The sequence below is a fragment of the Euprymna scolopes genome, chromosome 25 (genome assembly GCF_053919585.1).
Source record: "Euprymna scolopes isolate OS-2025 chromosome 25, ASM5391958v1, whole genome shotgun sequence".
In the NCBI taxonomy this organism is placed as follows: Eukaryota; Metazoa; Mollusca; class Cephalopoda; order Sepiida; family Sepiolidae; genus Euprymna; species Euprymna scolopes.
In genome coordinates this window covers 86,966,826-86,984,228 of record NC_136506.1, presented here as the reverse complement: position 1 = coordinate 86,984,228, position 17,403 = coordinate 86,966,826, and the positions used below count along the sequence as shown (strand labels likewise).

General features: G+C 33.8%; 1 protein-coding gene and 1 long non-coding RNA gene across 9 annotated transcripts in view; both read left to right on the top strand.

The window, feature by feature from the left end:
- LOC145247483 (uncharacterized) overlaps positions 1 to 17,403 on the top strand; it is a 179,561-nt gene that overhangs the window by 33,912 nt on the left and 128,246 nt on the right. The gene's annotated exons all lie outside the window — the stretch shown is intronic.
- On the top strand, positions 9,118 to 12,138 carry LOC145247484 (uncharacterized). Its single transcript, XR_013863270.1, has 2 exons — positions 9,118 to 10,204; positions 11,061 to 12,138. It is a non-coding gene; the product is annotated as an uncharacterized LOC145247484 (long non-coding RNA).

The following is a 17,403-nucleotide window of genomic DNA, read 5'->3' as shown; positions in this document are numbered from 1 at the left end:
TGATGATTAAAACAACGGTATATATCTTACACAGTGAGACACAGTTCATCAACCGAGAACAATCTCACTCTATATAAAAGCATATAAGATATCAACGGATACACACTCGAGAGTCGAAACAAATGAAAAAAAATATTCTGTTACCCTAGCTCTAATTATCAGTCTCAAAGCTACTACAATATGCAGTTTACGATTCTATCAAATGTGTTATTAGTTTGTTGTCAACTGTTTAAGTATCACAGACAATAAGTGTATAAAATGTGAGCTCATTAGTCTTGGATGACTCTATCTAGGAGTTTTTTAGTCAATATATACTGTACATTTCGGCATATAAGGCCACCGTCAGATAAGACGAGGTACAAAATTGGAGCAAATTTTAATAAATATATATATCGGTTGTATAAGATGACGGCTAAATCATGAAACCATGTTTGTGTAGCCTAGGCTAGAGATTGCAACACCCGGTATCTTGTGAAATATTATTTTTTAAAGATGATTTTTTTTTTTTTAATTTTAAAGATTGTCTTATACGCTGAAATATACAGTATGTATGTATGTATGTATGTATGTATATATATGTGTATGTATATATATGTATGTATATATATATATATATATATATATATATAGGTTGTATAGTTTTAGTTTCCTAGATACTAATCCATTGAAACTCCTGTGTTTATCAAAAGGTTCTCGATGAATGAACAGCGTGGTTATAATTTATTTATTTTTACAAACATTATTGGCTACATATGTGCATACATGTTTCTGTACTTTCTTGGTGTTTGCTTACTTTTGTTTTATGAGAAATGCATGGGTTACTCGTTGAACATGTCTGATTATTTAAAACTTGAAACCAATAGTGAAATCGATTCAACACTGATTATCAGTAGAGCTAGGACAACAGAATATTCTTATCATTGTTTTGACTCCTGAATATTTACTCGACACAGTTAGACACAGTTTATCAACCGAGAATCACATCACTATATATAAAACATAACATCTATGATATGAATATCACCTGTCTGTTTAAATGTATGTATGTATGTTTGTATGTCTGTCTAAAACTTTTGACAGAGGCAATAGATTTTCATGAGATCGGTATCATTTTGGAGCTCGACCCTTCGGACGACAAATATAAAAAAATTGGCTAAAAACATTAATTCCTTCACCCTCAATTGGGCACTTTTCTACAAGCAGGAGTCACTTTTTTCACCAATACTTTTGGAAGTCATCCCCTCTTTTCGATTGACTAGCCTTAATTTAAACCTTTGCTACTTCCGGTTTGGCGATGGACGCAACGTCAAAGATGTCACTTTTCTTTTCCTCGTTCGCAGCATGGGTTTGAGCTTGCTTGCCTACTACCACTATTTAAAAATTTTTTTTTTTTTTTGCTCAACACACACCTCAAAACCCCCGGGCAACGCCGGACACCCGGGCTAGTAAGATATAAACAGATATATACTCGAGAGTTCAAACAATGAAAGGAATACTTTATCATAATAAAAAATCTAAAAATGAGTTACTTGCATGAATCATGTGATGGCTATTGATTTTTATATTGAACTAGCAGGGGGTACCCGGCGATGCCCGGGTGTCTTGAGATAAATCAAAACTCCGGGGGGGGGGTAAATAATAAAATAAATGTTTTGGTAGGTAAGTATGAGAATCGAACCCGTACCCTTGAGTTGGAAATTAATGTCTGAAAAAAAAAACCGTGCTACGTTACCCATTGTGCCACGGCGACAGACAACGTTAAGCAGGTTATTTAACTATAATAACAGGCGTGCGCAATAAAAGTTAACTCTGCTGCTTCCATTTGACCTAATTAAGAAGGTCAAATAGAAGTTACGCAGCGTTTGGATTTGTTTACCCAAATTTAACTGTTTCTTCCCCCAACAGATGTTGGGGAGGGGTGTCTGATCAAAGCTGATTGCTTCTGAACGTTTTTCCCCGGCGCAATGCCGAGAAGACGCCGTTTGAGTTTAGTTTCATTTTATTTATACTAAAAAGCCCAATCAATACGCGAGAAGCCAAAATAGCAATAATTTTGTAAAAATCGACGTAAATAAATCTATACGCTACGCGTTTTCCTAATTCCTAGATATTATGATATAGGACCTATATACACAGTTTTAAGCGATAGTAACGACCCCGGGAGCGCATGCGAAAGAAGCCTTTTGAAGACATATACGAAATGATCACACACAGGAGAGTTGTCTGTGTGTATGTGTGCATGTTTATGTCCAGAGATAGAGGAATGGACTTGTTAAAAATAATCAGAATTATTTTCCTTTAAAACAATTTGCTGACTGGCTGGCTTTGCATATGTGTATTAGCAGTATTAAACGCAGTGGCCAATTATGTATGTAAGCATGTCAGAGGAAGCCAGTTCAACCCACCTGAAGTAAATATCACGCCTTTTATATATATAGATATCTTAAAGTTAATTTGTGACCATCACAACTATTATAAACAAAATATGCTGGTTGGTTAGCTTTACGTGTGTGTATTATGTATATAATAAATAGCATTGCTACCTGGCGTTGCCTGGAGTTAAGGTGTAACATATTTCTATTCAAAACTTCTATCGCTTTATCTCTCTTTATCTTTCTCTCTTTCCCCTTCCTTGTTTTCCTTCTCTCTTGCTTGACCCTCTCTTTCTCCTCCGCCAAGTTCATTCCTCTATCTCTGGACATAAAAACATACACACAGACAACTCTCCTATATAAGGGAAGTAACTCCTTGTTAAAAATAATCAGAATTATTTTCCTTTAAAACAATTTGCTGACTGGCTGGCTTTGTATATGTGTATTAGCAGTACTAAACGCAGTGGCCAATTATGCATGTAAGCATATCAGAAGAAGCCAGTTCAACCCACCTGAAGTAAATATCACTTTTGTGGTTGTAGGTATATCAAGGTTGTGAAGTCGAAAGATGCAAGGTTTAACTCTGACAAAACCTTGTTGCACCAAGTTCAAATCCAGTTTGTTCTGCAGAAAAATTTTGATCAAGACCACACTTGACCTTGTCTCTAACCTCTTAGAGAGGAAGTAAATATTAGGTTGGTGAAGAAACAATATCGTTTTCTCACATATGTTACTTTTATGTATGACTAGCGAGGGGTACCCGGCGTTGCCCGGGTGTTTGGAGGTGTGTGAGGGAGGTTAAAAAAAAAAAAAAAAGTAAGTATGAGGATCGAACCCGAACCGTTGAGGCAAAGTTGTAAATTAAAGTGTGAAAAAAAAAAAAGTGCGACGTTAACCATTGCCCCACCGCGAGATGCTAACGTTTGAATTTATTTAATTACTTGGATTTAGCAGCTGCCCGTTTTAATGAGTTAAGGAGGTCAAGTTTGACTGCGGGATAGTATTCATTTACTGCTGAACGCCCCCCCCCCCAAGATGTTATAGGAAAAAGACTAACCCACATGCGACGAGCGACAAATATTGAATATTTATCTTCCCGAAATCAAGCAAATTAAATAGACAGGCGAGCTTCGTTGTTAACTGTGAGATATTACGATTTATATGTGATATAAAAAGTTTTAAAAAGTTGTGAAGCGAGCGACCGCTACTCTGAAAAAAGCCTTTTGTTGACATGCAGAAAAAGCGAACACACATACCTACATACATACATACATGCATACATAAATTTTCGCTTTTATATATATAGATTTCTGAATTAATTCATCGATATATATATAACCATGTTATATATCATTTTGAAGCGTGTTTTTTGCTCTCTCGAATCGTGTTATTCGTTGGCATTCTCAATCTCTTCATTCATTTTTTTTTGCAGGCTTTTCAACAGTATGGACAAAATTCAAATGTGCACGATTTTCTTATTTCAGTTCAAACTAGTCTGAAAAGCTACTGAGACAGCTCATAATATCAGTGATATGTTTGGCCCAGGAACCACTAACGAATATATGGCACAATGGTGGTTCAAGAAGTTTTGCAATGGCGAGAGTGTCGAAGATTAAGATGGTCGCAGCCAGCTGACTGCGGTTTATAACAAACATTTGAAAGCTTTGATTAAAGCTGATCCTTGCAAAACCACACAAGAAGTTCGCCATTTAAATCAAAATCAAAAAGGGAAAACAAAAAGTTGGATGCCGCATGAATTGAACGAAAATAAAAAATATCGTCATTTTGAGGTGTCTTCTGCACAACAAAAATGACCCATTTTTCAAGCAGATTGTGACGTGTGATCAGAAGTGGATCCTCTATGACAATTGGCGATGTTTGGCACAGTGGTTGGATGTCAGAGAACCTCCACAACACTTCCTGAAGCCAAAATTGCACCAAGAAAGGTTATGGTGACTGTTTCATGGTCTGCGGCTGGTCTCATCCGTCACAGCTTCTTAAATCCGGGCGAAACGATTACGGCAGAGAACAACTGCTGACAAATCGACAAAATACACCAGAAGCTCCAACGTATGTGCCTGAGATTGGTCAATATGAAGGGACCAATTCTCCTCCATGACAACACTTGCCCACATGTTGCTCAACTGACCCTGCAGAAGCTGAATGAATTGGGCTATGAGACTCTGCTTCAACCACCAAATTCACCGGACCTCTCCACCACCGATTATTACTTTTTCAAACATCTTGACAACTTCCTGCACGAAAAATGCTTCAAAATCCGAGATGATGCCAAATTAGCCTTTAATGACTTCATTGCTTCCAAAATTCCAGATTTCTATGCTAATGGGATAAATAAACTTGTTTTTCATTGGCAAAAATGTGTTGATTCTAATCGTTCTTATTTCGATTAATAAAATTTATTATGAACGTGGTTATGATCTTTTGAAATTGAATGTCAAATAACGACATTTTTGCACCAACCTAATAGAATAAGAGACTGACAGGCAGTTTCTCAGAGATTTTATATATAGATTTTATAATGCATCTAAAACATCTGCTTCAAAAAGTATTTCCCGGATTTCTTAATATATATTCTAATTTATACTTACTATAATAAAACATGAGACACTGTATTTTCCTTTCACCCCCCCCTCATCCTACGACCCCATTCCATATATATAAACACTGAAGATGTTGTATTGAATAACAATAGAAATTAATCCGTTGTTTAATCGGTTCATTTTGTTAATTAGTTTCTACTTAATCTCTTTGAAATGATCTCATCTTGGTTTTATTCCAGCAACAAACTTTTTGTGTAGTTTAACAAAAGATGAAAAGCAATTCATCATCAAAACAAAGAAATGTTGATAACTTTTTTTTTTTTTTTTTTTTTACTAGAGGGCGGGGGGGGGGGAGAGGTCACTGCTTGTCAAGGCCCAAAAGCCACTTGAGGATAAGTGTTAATTAATCAGGTGACCGATGAGACAACATTGTGATGATCAGTAATCAACGCACTATGTAAGCCTCCTAGACTTGAGGAAGCACTTTTTGTCAGGAGGCTCTGATGGTTTGGTCACAGCTGACCTGATGCACAAAGCAATAGCACCAAAATCTGGCTTTCGGGCTAAGATTATTGTGTGTCTGTTCTGATGCTACACTAAAGTTTATTTTGTCCTTAGTCAGTGTAGGAGAAAACTGAGGCAATTTTTATTTTTGCCTACTTCCACATTGCTCCTTTTTTGGGGAGCTGGTTTTCCTCCTCCCCACATAAAAAACGACCTTGTGTCGCATTTTGCTTTTGTGTAGAAACAAATAAATACCAACAGCACTAAAATCGGCACCAGGATGACACAAGAACAACGATTGTCAACTGAGAGTGTGGTTTGTAACGGTTAAAGCTGACTTAGTAGCTTTGATCAGCCTTGGCATCTTCAGTGTCTGAAGATGGAATTGCAAATGGTTGATGTATGCTGCGGACTCAGCAGTGGACAGATTTGGATGAATTGACCTGACTTGTGATGCGTCAAATTCATTTGGAGCCAGTTCAATCCACATCAGGTGAATGCCATCACGCGTACAAGTAAGCAAGCAAGCAAGATTAGTAATGGAGGAACTGGAGTAGAGTTTAATTATTTAAGAGGACGGCTCAAAAGTGCAGCCTTTCCTGCCATGACAAAATACAAAACCGGATTCGAAATTTAGTGGGAAAGGACCTTTTCTTCACTTTAGTTTCTCTTTCTCACGGAAGAGATGTTGAGAGTATATCTCTGCTTTATCGTTATTTTCAGGTGCTTTACTGAACTTCTATCTATCATGGACACCACAATCCCTTCCTCCTGTAAAACATTTGCAAAAAAAAAAAAAAAACCCCAAAAAAACACTTGTCTAGCTGCAACAGCTGTCAATAATTTCCCCCACTTTCTATCTGTGCCTAAAACTAAACGAAAATTCCATGAGCAAAATTTCTTTCCTAGAACTGTCCATCTGTGGAACACAATACCATGGGGATGCTTCTCAGCTGACTGTAACATGGTCTTTTTCAAGTTTAATGTAAATAAGTTCTTGTTGAGCTGTCCCCTTAAATAATTAAACCCTATCTGAGTTCCACCATTACCAATTATGACGATGTTGTCTCACAGTCTAGCTGAAACTCCTGAACCCTTATCCTCGAGTGGCGTCTTGGTATTGATAACCGGTGACACACTTCCCTAGTAAAAAATAAAATCTGTGATTGGTAAAATGGCTGCTTCTTGTTGTTTGACTGATGAAGCATTTGTACTTGTTGTTGATTGCTTACTCTGGATTTTTTTTCTTTTTAATTTTTTCTTTTGTTTTTGCTGGGGATGGGGCATCCTACCAGATGCCAAACATTCACCTACTATTTCAGTCACTTCAACCGAGAGATCTTTTAAAGATGCTTACCATTAGAGGAATGTGTGCAGAAGAGTATTTATTTACCTCCTCTCTAGCAGGTTAGACACAAGGTCAAGTGAGGGTTTGATCAAAATGTTTCTGCAGAATGAACTGGATTCGAACTTGGCACACCTAGATTTTCAGTACGTGTCATTAACCACTTGAACTTAGCACACCCAGGTATTTAATCAGAGTTTTTTATGATTTAGTCACTGTCACCCAGAAGACTAGATCTCTTCACATTGAAAGAGTTCGTGGGTTAGTAGATGTAAAACAGTTGAGGTGGCAGTTTCAATTCATAGTGGAAGGCCAATCCAGCCCGGCGCACAGCTACAAACTGTCCAAAGCTAACAAAGTCTATGCCTTTTCTGAAATTGCCTTTTCCTATTGACTGCAGTATGTCCGTAGTCCTGTCCAGTTATAGGAGGTCTACCCTCCCAGGTTTTGCCTTCTCTCTTTGAGAAGGGATTAGTTTATTGCTAATTGTGTGAGACGCCTCTAAAGGAGAATGTCAATGAGGCTACCCAGGCAGTTTTGCAGGCTGGAGTGTCACTCCTTGGGAGTGCTGGCTCTTCAATCTTATTTTTTTTTTTTTTTTACCCTTGTGTCACATTTTCCCGTCGTGGGAAGGAGATTAATGGCATAAATATCTGGAAGGAAAGTGATACAAATAAACCTAAGGGAAAGAGAGAATAAATAAAGACCTGGGTAGAGATAAATTGGTTTGGAAGTCAATTTTTTAAAACGGTCCAATGCATAGCATTATATAAAATGGAAGTTAAACCAAATATGATGATGATGATGGAATCGGAAAAGTCTGATATATAAACCTAGCGTTTTTTAAGTAAGGCAGATGTATCTTTTAATGGTTCTCCTTCTTTTTTTTTTTTTTTTTTTTTTTTACATAGGCATCACCACATTATCAAGGCCCAGAGGCCACTCAAGGATAAGAGTTAAAGAGTGTACAGTAGAAATTGGACAATATAGTAATCATTAGTAATGAAAATTTGGTAAATTTGATAACTTATATGGAACGGTTCATCAAGAACTTATTAACTTTAGACTTGAACACAACCATATTGTAGTCGGCCGGAAAGCAGGAAAACGGAAGACAATTCCACAGGTGTGCAGTTCTAAGAAAGAAGCTCTGTTCATGGAATCTATGTTTAGGTTTAGGCACAGATAAAGAGTGGGGGAAATTATTGATAGTGTTTACAGCTAGACGAGTGTTTCTTGTGAAAGTTTGGCGAGGGGGGACCATAGATTGAAGCTCAGTCGAACACTTTCCATGAAAATAACGATACATCAGAGACAAACTCGCAACATCTCTTCTGTGAGATAGAGGTTGCAAAGAGGAGAAAAGGACATCTCCTACGAGGCTACGAAGTCTATTTTGAACTCTATCAAGGCAGGCCAAGTCCTTTCTAGCAGCTCCTGCCCAGATGTGGCAACAGTATTCCATCCTTGGACGTACCTGGCTCTTATATAGATAGAGAATAGCATTCTAAAAGTCCTATGTATCATCGTCAGCTTTATTTTTGGTGTCTTTAGGAAAAAAAACCCACCGAATATTTTTGCTGATGAGAAGACTTTGTTTCAAAAAAACCAAATGATAAAATTATTGTTCAAGACTTATTGTCTATCACAATAAAAACATCGTTTCCGAAACGATCGTACAAATTATTGATTTTGTTTGTTCTTCCTTATGAATATGAAACCGATTTTTAATTGTAATTATGAATTATCAATCGTCTTATTTAATATATATATATATATATATATATATATATATATAAATGTGTGTCTACATAAAAGTTTATCTAAATATTTTCAGTATTTACTTCGACAGTGCTCGATGTGTAAGTAGAGCTCGGTAGTAAGTTTTGAAAATATATATGGCAATTAAGCTACACAAAATTTTCCACGTTTCATCCTTCCGTCGATAGCCTGACAAATTCTCACAAAGATGAAGCATGGAAAATTCTGTGTAGCTTAATTGCCATATATATTTTCAAAACCTCATATTTTCTAAAAAAGGAAAACTAAAGTTCTGCTGACCTTATTCTATCTGTTTATCAGTCTTGCAATTTGGTTTGGCCTTTTCTAAATGCTACTGTAATACACTCTCCCAAGACTTGGCATTACATTCATTTCTCTTTTTAGGAAAAAATATGTTAATACCAGGAAATAATTCGATGCATTTATAGTCAATTATGAGAAATCCGAAAATTATTATTTCTCTTTCTCTGATTGATAATTCTATTTATCAAATTGTTTTTTTTTTATTTCATTTAAATTTATCGCTTTTATGAGTCGTGAGTTAAAAAAGAAAAAAAAAAAAAAAAGAAAAGAAAATACGATACATAATGGATTATACTTCCCCCTCCTCCCTTCATCAAAATGATGATTGTGTTTTTTTATTTTTTTAAATTTTTTTTAGAGAAACATTTTTAGGGCGTGATCTTCATTCTGTTGTATCAAATTTTACAAAAATCGCGTTTGTTTTACTGTACACATAGATTCGAAAAAGTTGTCAAAAAATAAACATATAACAAATAAATGTTATCAAAGGCAAGATAAGTTACTTTTCTACCTAACTGGATATGTTTTTAGTGTTTTTATTTAATGTAAAATATTTAATTGGTCTAAAAAACATAGTGTTTATCGGTATATTTGAAAAAGACAAATAGGGGCGAGCTCGCTGGTGACTACGTTAAGTTTGGGAAAATGAGTCCAAACTAAAAAATTATATAAAATACTGTTAGAAACCCACCGAATATATATCAGCCCATGTCACGGTAACATATATTGAGTGAGTTTCTAACAGTATTTTGTATAGTTTTTTAGTTTTAATTCATTTTCCAAACTTAATGTATCCAACAGCGATCTCTCTGCCATTTGTCTTTTTCAAATATGCTGATAAACACTGCATGTTTTTCGAACCGATTAAACATTTTACATTAAATAAAAACACTAAAAGATTATCCAGTTAGGTAGAAAAGTAACTTATCTTGCCTTTGATAACATTTATTTGTTATATGTTTATTTTTTTGACAACTTTTTCGAATCTGTGTATAGTAAGCCCCCCCCCCCCCATTTTTTCTTTTCTCTTTGCTTCAGTTTACTTTAGTATGTTCTCAAAACTCAAGGGGGGGGGCCCTCCCTGGGGCTGACACTTGATTTCTATATGGGAGACGTAGATATTTAGATAGTTCATTCAAGTTATCATTTACTGCTTAAACAGAGTTAGTAAAGAAATTTAGAACAATTTTCCTCTCCCCAGTTGACCATTTTCATATGTTATAGTATATCTTTCTTTGTGGTCTCTTGGTCTTACTGGATTCTAAGACAAGAATTCATCTACTCTGGTGGAGTATCCAGCTTTATGCTGTTACTTGAGGTAACATCACGTGGAGAAGGTACACCATTCCTCCTAAAAGTCTGTTCGGGTTAGCCATAGCGAGGAGAGCTTATTTAGGTTGCAAATATGTAATTTTAAATATTTAGTCAGGATTTACTTGTAGAGAAAAGTGTCCTCATGCAAAGTTGTCCTGACAAACCCTTGTACAGAGAGATTTTAGACACTCGAGGATAATGTCTAGTAGGTATTCAAGTTCTCTCTTGCATATAGATATATATATATATCTTAAGTAGGATGGCCCGCTAAAGTAAATGTGGTATTGTGGTGACTGAGATGATTCGAATTAAGAATAAGGTAAACATTCGGTTGAATCTGACTATTTAAATATGTTCTAGTATATCGTTCTTGTAGTCTCTTCGTTTTTACTAGATTCCAAGACGAGATTCATCTTTTTTTTTTTCGTTTTTTTTTTTTTTTTACTTGAGAGTCACCACTTATCAAGGTCTGAAGGCCATTCGAGGATAAAGGTTAATGAATGTAAAGTGATATTGTAGTAATCGTTAATGGTATAAATTGGGTAGAATTTGATTATTTATGGGGACGGCTTAACAAGAACTTGTCTACATTGGATTTGAAGGCTACCATATTGTATTCAACTGGGAAGCATGACAGCAGAACAGTGTTCCACAGGTATGCAGTTCTGGGAAAGAAGCTTTGTTCATGGAATCTGAATTTAGATTTAGGCACAGTTAGAGAGTGGGGGAAATTGTATATAGTGGTTGTAGCTAGTCGAGTGTTTTTTTGTGAAAGTTTGGCAAAGGGGGTATAGATTGGAGTTCAGTCAAGCACTTGCCACAAGTCTAGTAGAATATCCAGCTTCGTACTGTTACTTGAGGTAACATCACTTGGAGAAGGATCACCATTCCTCCTAAAAGCCAGTGTTGCTTAGTTTTTGACTTTTAGCAGACATACAAACACATATACAGACAACTTGCCACTCATTTTGGAAAAGATTGCCTTACAAATGATACTGAGAACCCAAACAAGCCTGCCACTGACATAGCCCAGAAAAGTCGGAAAAAATACACTAGCCAGTTCCATAGTGTTAAAACAGAAGAATGGCCCAACCATAAACGGGCAAAATACCTACCGACTGAACTATCCCAAGAATATATTGATAGGGATGGTTCCCTGGACTGGCTCAAAAGAGGATCCCTCCATTATGATCAAGAGAGATTGATATTGGCTGCACAAGACCATGGCCTCATGACAAACGCCTTCAAAAAGATGTGTGGTCTAAGCAACAATAATAAATGCAGGTTCTGTAGCACTGAGGTTGAGAGTGTGGGCCACCTGATTTCTGGTTGCAAAGTCCTACTTGGAGATGGTTATTATACAGATCGCCATAAATGAGTTTGCAAATACCTTCACTGGAAGATATGTAAGAAACTCAACATTCAGTGTAGTAAAAAATCCTGGGAACATATACCCGAACGAACAGTTGGGAATGACAACTACACTATTCACTATGATTACATAATCCCTACTGCTACATATCTAGAAAACGCAGCTGTTAAACCAGATATAGTGATTTGGGACAGAGCAAACAAAAAAGCGACCGTAATAGAGGTCAGTGTACCCAATGATACAGGGCTTAACAGAGTTGAGAGGGAAAAGATAACAAAGTATCAAGGACTTATGTATGATATGAAACGAAATTGGAAATTAAAAGACGTTTCAATTATACCAGTCATCATAGGAGCAACTGGGCTTATGAAAAATAACTTTAAAAAGTACATAGCAAGCATACCCGGTGAACCAAGTGCAAGTGAAATACAAACGATTGCACTGAAAGGGACAGCTAGAATCCTGAAAAGATCTATTGGTTGGACTCACTAAAATAGGGGTAAATGTCAGACATCTGGTTGGATGTCCCATCCCCTAGAAGAAGAAGTTTAAGAAAAATGAAAAAAAACAAAAAAAAAACAACAGCTCTTCTGTTATATAAAAAGCAATTGCCTGTGTGTTTGTATGTCCAACTTAAACGTTAAAAATACACAACAAACTCCTGAAAATTGGTATTTCTTTTCCACAGCATAACCCAAGAAAAATAATATCTGAAAAGAATTTAGTCTTTTGGGGAAAGGATTTAAATGGTTATTTGTAAATGTCAGCAACAAACACAAATTTTTGATCTTATCGTATATTGATACAGTCCAAGGAATGAGTTAGCATTTATTTTTCAAATTCAAAGACAATAACATCAGTTTAATTTATCGTTTCTTAACTATTGTCATTTCTTTACAAAGAAAGAGGAGGGAGAAACTTGTTTTAGTAGTGCTCTGGAGGCACCCTTAATTTTATTTGGTGCTTTCTGTAGCGCTATGAAGAACTGCTAAGTTTTATTTTTTCACGCTTCAAATGAAAAAAATCTCTTTTTTTGTTGTGGAGGTGTGGGGTGGTGGTAGAGGCTTAAAACTATTTAACATCTTCTACTCATTGGTATCATATATTATTTCTTAATTAATTTTTGAGATGAGCATTATATATATTAATTTATTTTTATTTCGGACTATTATTCTCATCTTTATTAGTTGTTTTCATCTTTATTGGTTGTTGTTTTACATGACGTTTCGACCAACTATTCCTCTGGCCTTCGTCAGGTGGTAACCGCGATGGATAGGAACTTCGAATCTCTTAACTGCATTCTCAGCAATCACTGCCATCCGTAGTTGTTGGCCAAAACGTGGTGAGATGAAAACAACTACGAATGGCTGAGAATGCAGTTAGGAGATTCGAAGTTCCTATCCATCGCGGTTACCACCTGACGAAGGCCAGAGGAATAGTTGGCCGAAACGTCTGGAAAAACAACAACTGATAAAGATGAAAACAACTAATAAAGATGAGAATAATAGTCCGAAATAAAAATAAAGTAATATCTTCTACTCAGTTTTCTTTTTATGGCACCGGGCAAGGCCGGTTAGCTCTGCTAGTTATATAATAGAAAATGTACACATAATGATTATATTCAGGTTCAGATTGATATAAAAACGAAAAAGAAAAATTCTTTTGCTGTAAAAGATAATATGACGGGGTGCAACCGAGGCTATTTAAAAAAAAAAAAAAAAAAAAAAAATCAACATGGAAAGTGCGATTTGAAAAAAAAAATCAACATGGAAAGTGCGATTAAAAAAAAAAATCAACTGAAAAGTGCGATTAAAAAAAAAAAAAATCAACATGGAAAGTGCGGTTTAAAAAAAAAATCAACATGAAAAGTGCGATTTAAAAAAAAAAAATCAACATGGAAAGTGCGATTAAAAAAAAAAAAAATCAACATGGAAAGTGCGGTTTAAAAAAAATCAACATGGAAAGTGCGGTTTAAAAAAAAAAAAATCAACATGAAAAGTGCGATTTAAAAAAAAAAAATCAACATGAAAAGTGCGATTTAAAAAAAAAAAATCAACATGGAAAGTGCGATTAAAAAAAAAAAAATCAACATGGAAAGTGCGATTAAAAAAAAAAAAATCAACATGGAAAGTGCGGTTTAAAAAAAATCAACATGGAAAGTGCGGTTTAAAAAAAAAAAAATCAACATGGAAAGTGCGGTTTAAAAAAAAAAAAATCAACATGGAAAGTGCGGTTTAAAAAAAAAAATCAACATGGAAAGTGCGGTTTAAAAAAAAAAATCAACATGGAAAGTGCGGTTTAAAAAAAAAAAAATCAACATGGAAAGTGCGATTTAAAAAAAAAAATCAACATGGAAAGTGCGGTTTAAAAAAAAAAAAATCAACATGGAAAGTGCGGTTTAAAAAAAAAAAATCAACATGGAAAGTGCGATTTAAAAAAAAAAAAATCAACATGGAAAGTGCGATTTAAAAAAAAAAAAAATCAACATGGAAAGTGCGATTAAAAAAAAAAAATCAGCATGGAAAGTGCGGTTTAAAAAAAAAAAATCAACATGGAAAGTGCGGTTTAAAAAAAAAATCAACATGGAAAGTGCGGTTTAAAAAAAAAATCAACATGGAAAGTGCGGTTTAAAAAAAAGAAATCAACATGGAAAGTGCGGTTTAAAAAAAAGAAATCAACATGGAAAGTGCGGTTAAAAAAAAAAATCAACATGGAAAGTGCGATTTAAAAAAAAAAAATCAACATGGAAAGTGCGATTTAAAAAAAAAAAATCAACATGGAAAGTGCGGTTTAAAAAAAAATAAATAAACATGGAAAGTGCGATTTAAAAAAAAAAAAAATCAACATGGAAAGTGCGATTTAAAAAAAAAAAATCAACATGGAAAGTGCGATTTAAAAAAAAAAAATCAACATGGAAAGTGCGATTTAAAAAAAAAAAATCAACATGGAAAGTGCGGTTTAAAAAAAAAATCAACATGGAAAGTGCGGTTTAAAAAAAAAATCAACATGGAAAGTGCGGTTTAAAAAAAAAAAAATCAACATGGAAAGTGCGATTTAAAAAAAAAAAAAATCAACATGGAAAGTGCGATTTAAAAAAAAAAAAAAATCAACATGGAAAGTGCGATTTAAAAAAAAAAAAATCAACATGGAAAGTGCGATTAAAAAAAAAAAAAATCAACATGGAAAGTGCGATTAAAAAAAAAAAAATCAACATGGAAAGTGCGATTAAAAAAAAAAAAATCAACATGGAAAGTGCGGTTTAAAAAAAAAGAAATCAACATGGAAAGTGCGATTTAAAAAAAAAATCAACATGGAAAGTGCGATTAAAAAAAAAAAAATCAACATGGAAAGTGCGGTTTAAAAAAAAAAAAATCAACATGGAAAGTGCGATTAAAAAAAAAAAAAATCAACATGGAAAGTGCGGTTTAAAAAAAAAGAAATCAACATGGAAAGTGCGGTTTAAAAAAAAAATCAACATGGAAAGTGCGATTAAAAAAAAAAAAAATCAACATGGAAAGTGCGGTTTAAAAAAAAAAAAATCAACATGGAAAGTGCGATTTAAAAAAAAAAAAAATCAACATGGAAAGTGCGATTTAAAAAAAATCAACATGGAAAGTGCGATTTAAAAAAAAAAAAATCAACATGGAAAGTGCGATTTAAAAAAAAAAAAAAATCAACATGGAAAGTGCGATTAAAAAAAAAAAAATCAACATGGAAAGTGCGATTTAAAAAAAAAAAAAATCAACATGGAAAGTGCGATTAAAAAAAAAAAATCAACATGGAAAGTGCGATTTAAAAAAAAAAATCAACATGGAAAGTGCGATTTAAAAAAAAAAATCAACATGGAAAGTGCGATTTAAAAAAAAGAAAAAAATCAACATGGAAAGTGCGATTAAAAAAAAAAAAAAAAAATCAACATGGAAAGTGCGATTTAAAAAAAAGAAAAAAATCAACATGGAAAGTGCGATTAAAAAAAAAAAAAAAATCAACATGGAAAGTGCGATTAAAAAAAAAAAAAATCAACATGGAAAGTGCGATTAAAAAAAAAAAAATCAACATGGAAAGTGCGATTAAAAAAAAAAAAATCAACATGGAAAGTGCGGTTTAAAAAAAAAGAAATCAACATGGAAAGTGCGATTTAAAAAAAAAATCAACATGGAAAGTGCGATTAAAAAAAAAAAAAATCAACATGGAAAGTGCGGTTTAAAAAAAAAAAAATCAACATGGAAAGTGCGATTAAAAAAAAAAAAATCAACATGGAAAGTGCGGTTTAAAAAAAAAGAAATCAACATGGAAAGTGCGGTTTAAAAAAAAAATCAACATGGAAAGTGCGATTAAAAAAAAAAAAAATCAACATGGAAAGTGCGGTTTAAAAAAAAAAAAATCAACATGGAAAGTGCGATTTAAAAAAAAAAAAAATCAACATGGAAAGTGCGATTTAAAAAAAATCAACATGGAAAGTGCGATTTAAAAAAAAAAAAAATCAACATGGAAAGTGCGATTTAAAAAAAAAAAAAATCAACATGGAAAGTGCGATTAAAAAAAAAAAAATCAACATGGAAAGTGCGATTTAAAAAAAAAAAAAATCAACATGGAAAGTGCGATTTAAAAAAAAAAATCAACATGGAAAGTGCGATTTAAAAAAAAAAATCAACATGGAAAGTGCGATTTAAAAAAAAGAAAAAAATCAACATGGAAAGTGCGATTAAAAAAAAAAAAAAATCAACATGGAAAGTGCGATTTAAAAAAAAAGAAATCAACATGGAAAGTGCGATTTAAAAAAAAAAAAATCAACATGGAAAGTGCGATTTAAAAAAAAAAAAATCAACATGGAAAGTGCGGTTGAAAAAAAAAATCAACATGGAAAGTGCGGTTGAAAAAAAAAAATCAACATGGAAAGTGCGGTTTAAAAAAAAAAATCAACATGGAAAGTGCGATTTAAAAAAAAAAAAATCAACATGGAAAGTGCGATTTAAAAAAAAAAAAAATCAACATGGAAAGTGCGATTTAAAAAAAAAAAAATCAACATGGAAAGTGCGATTTAAAAAAAAAAAAATCAACATGGAAAGTGCGGTTAAAAAAAAAAATCAACTGGAAAATGCGATTTGAAAAAGTAAAAAGCAAGTTCACATTTCCTAACGCAGCAAACAAGAAAATTGTAACAACAAAAAAAAAAAAAAAAAAAAAAGAAAAAGAAAAACCCTGTAAACAAGGACACCAAACAAAAATGTTAGTCCTGCCTTTAAACCTGCAATTTATTTGCTTGCATTGCTGGCCTAAATACAGAACGTCTGTGTGATTAGTGGAAGGTTGCAAAGAGTACTTGTACTAACAAAAAAAAAAAAAAAATGTAATACGAATAGATACACCCTGCGTTGCCCGGGAATAACTGAAAGTGCCTGTGGTAGTCTGACTCTCAATCCTGAACTTCCTATTATATTTTTATTTCATTTTTTTTTTGTTTAGTCTTTAATTTTTATAAATTTTCGATTTTCCAATCTTTTAATTTTGAACACGAGTCACGACTTATCAAGGCCAAAAGCCACTCAAGGATGATGGTTAATGAGATAGGATTGATTATTACTTACAAGGAAGGCGAGACAAGTATTTGTTAACATTAGACATGAAGATAACCATGACCATGTTGTAGTCAATAAAAAAGTAGTCCCCTGGCAATGTGTTGCCGATAAAATTGAATATTAATAGGGCAAGTCCTATCATCAAGAGTAAGATTTCTCATTTGGATAACCTCTTGAACAATTAGTTTTAAAAACGACTAGCAGGCTTCCCGACATTGCCTAGTCGTAAAATATGCTTAAACATATTTTAATTTATGAAGTTTGTAGGTAT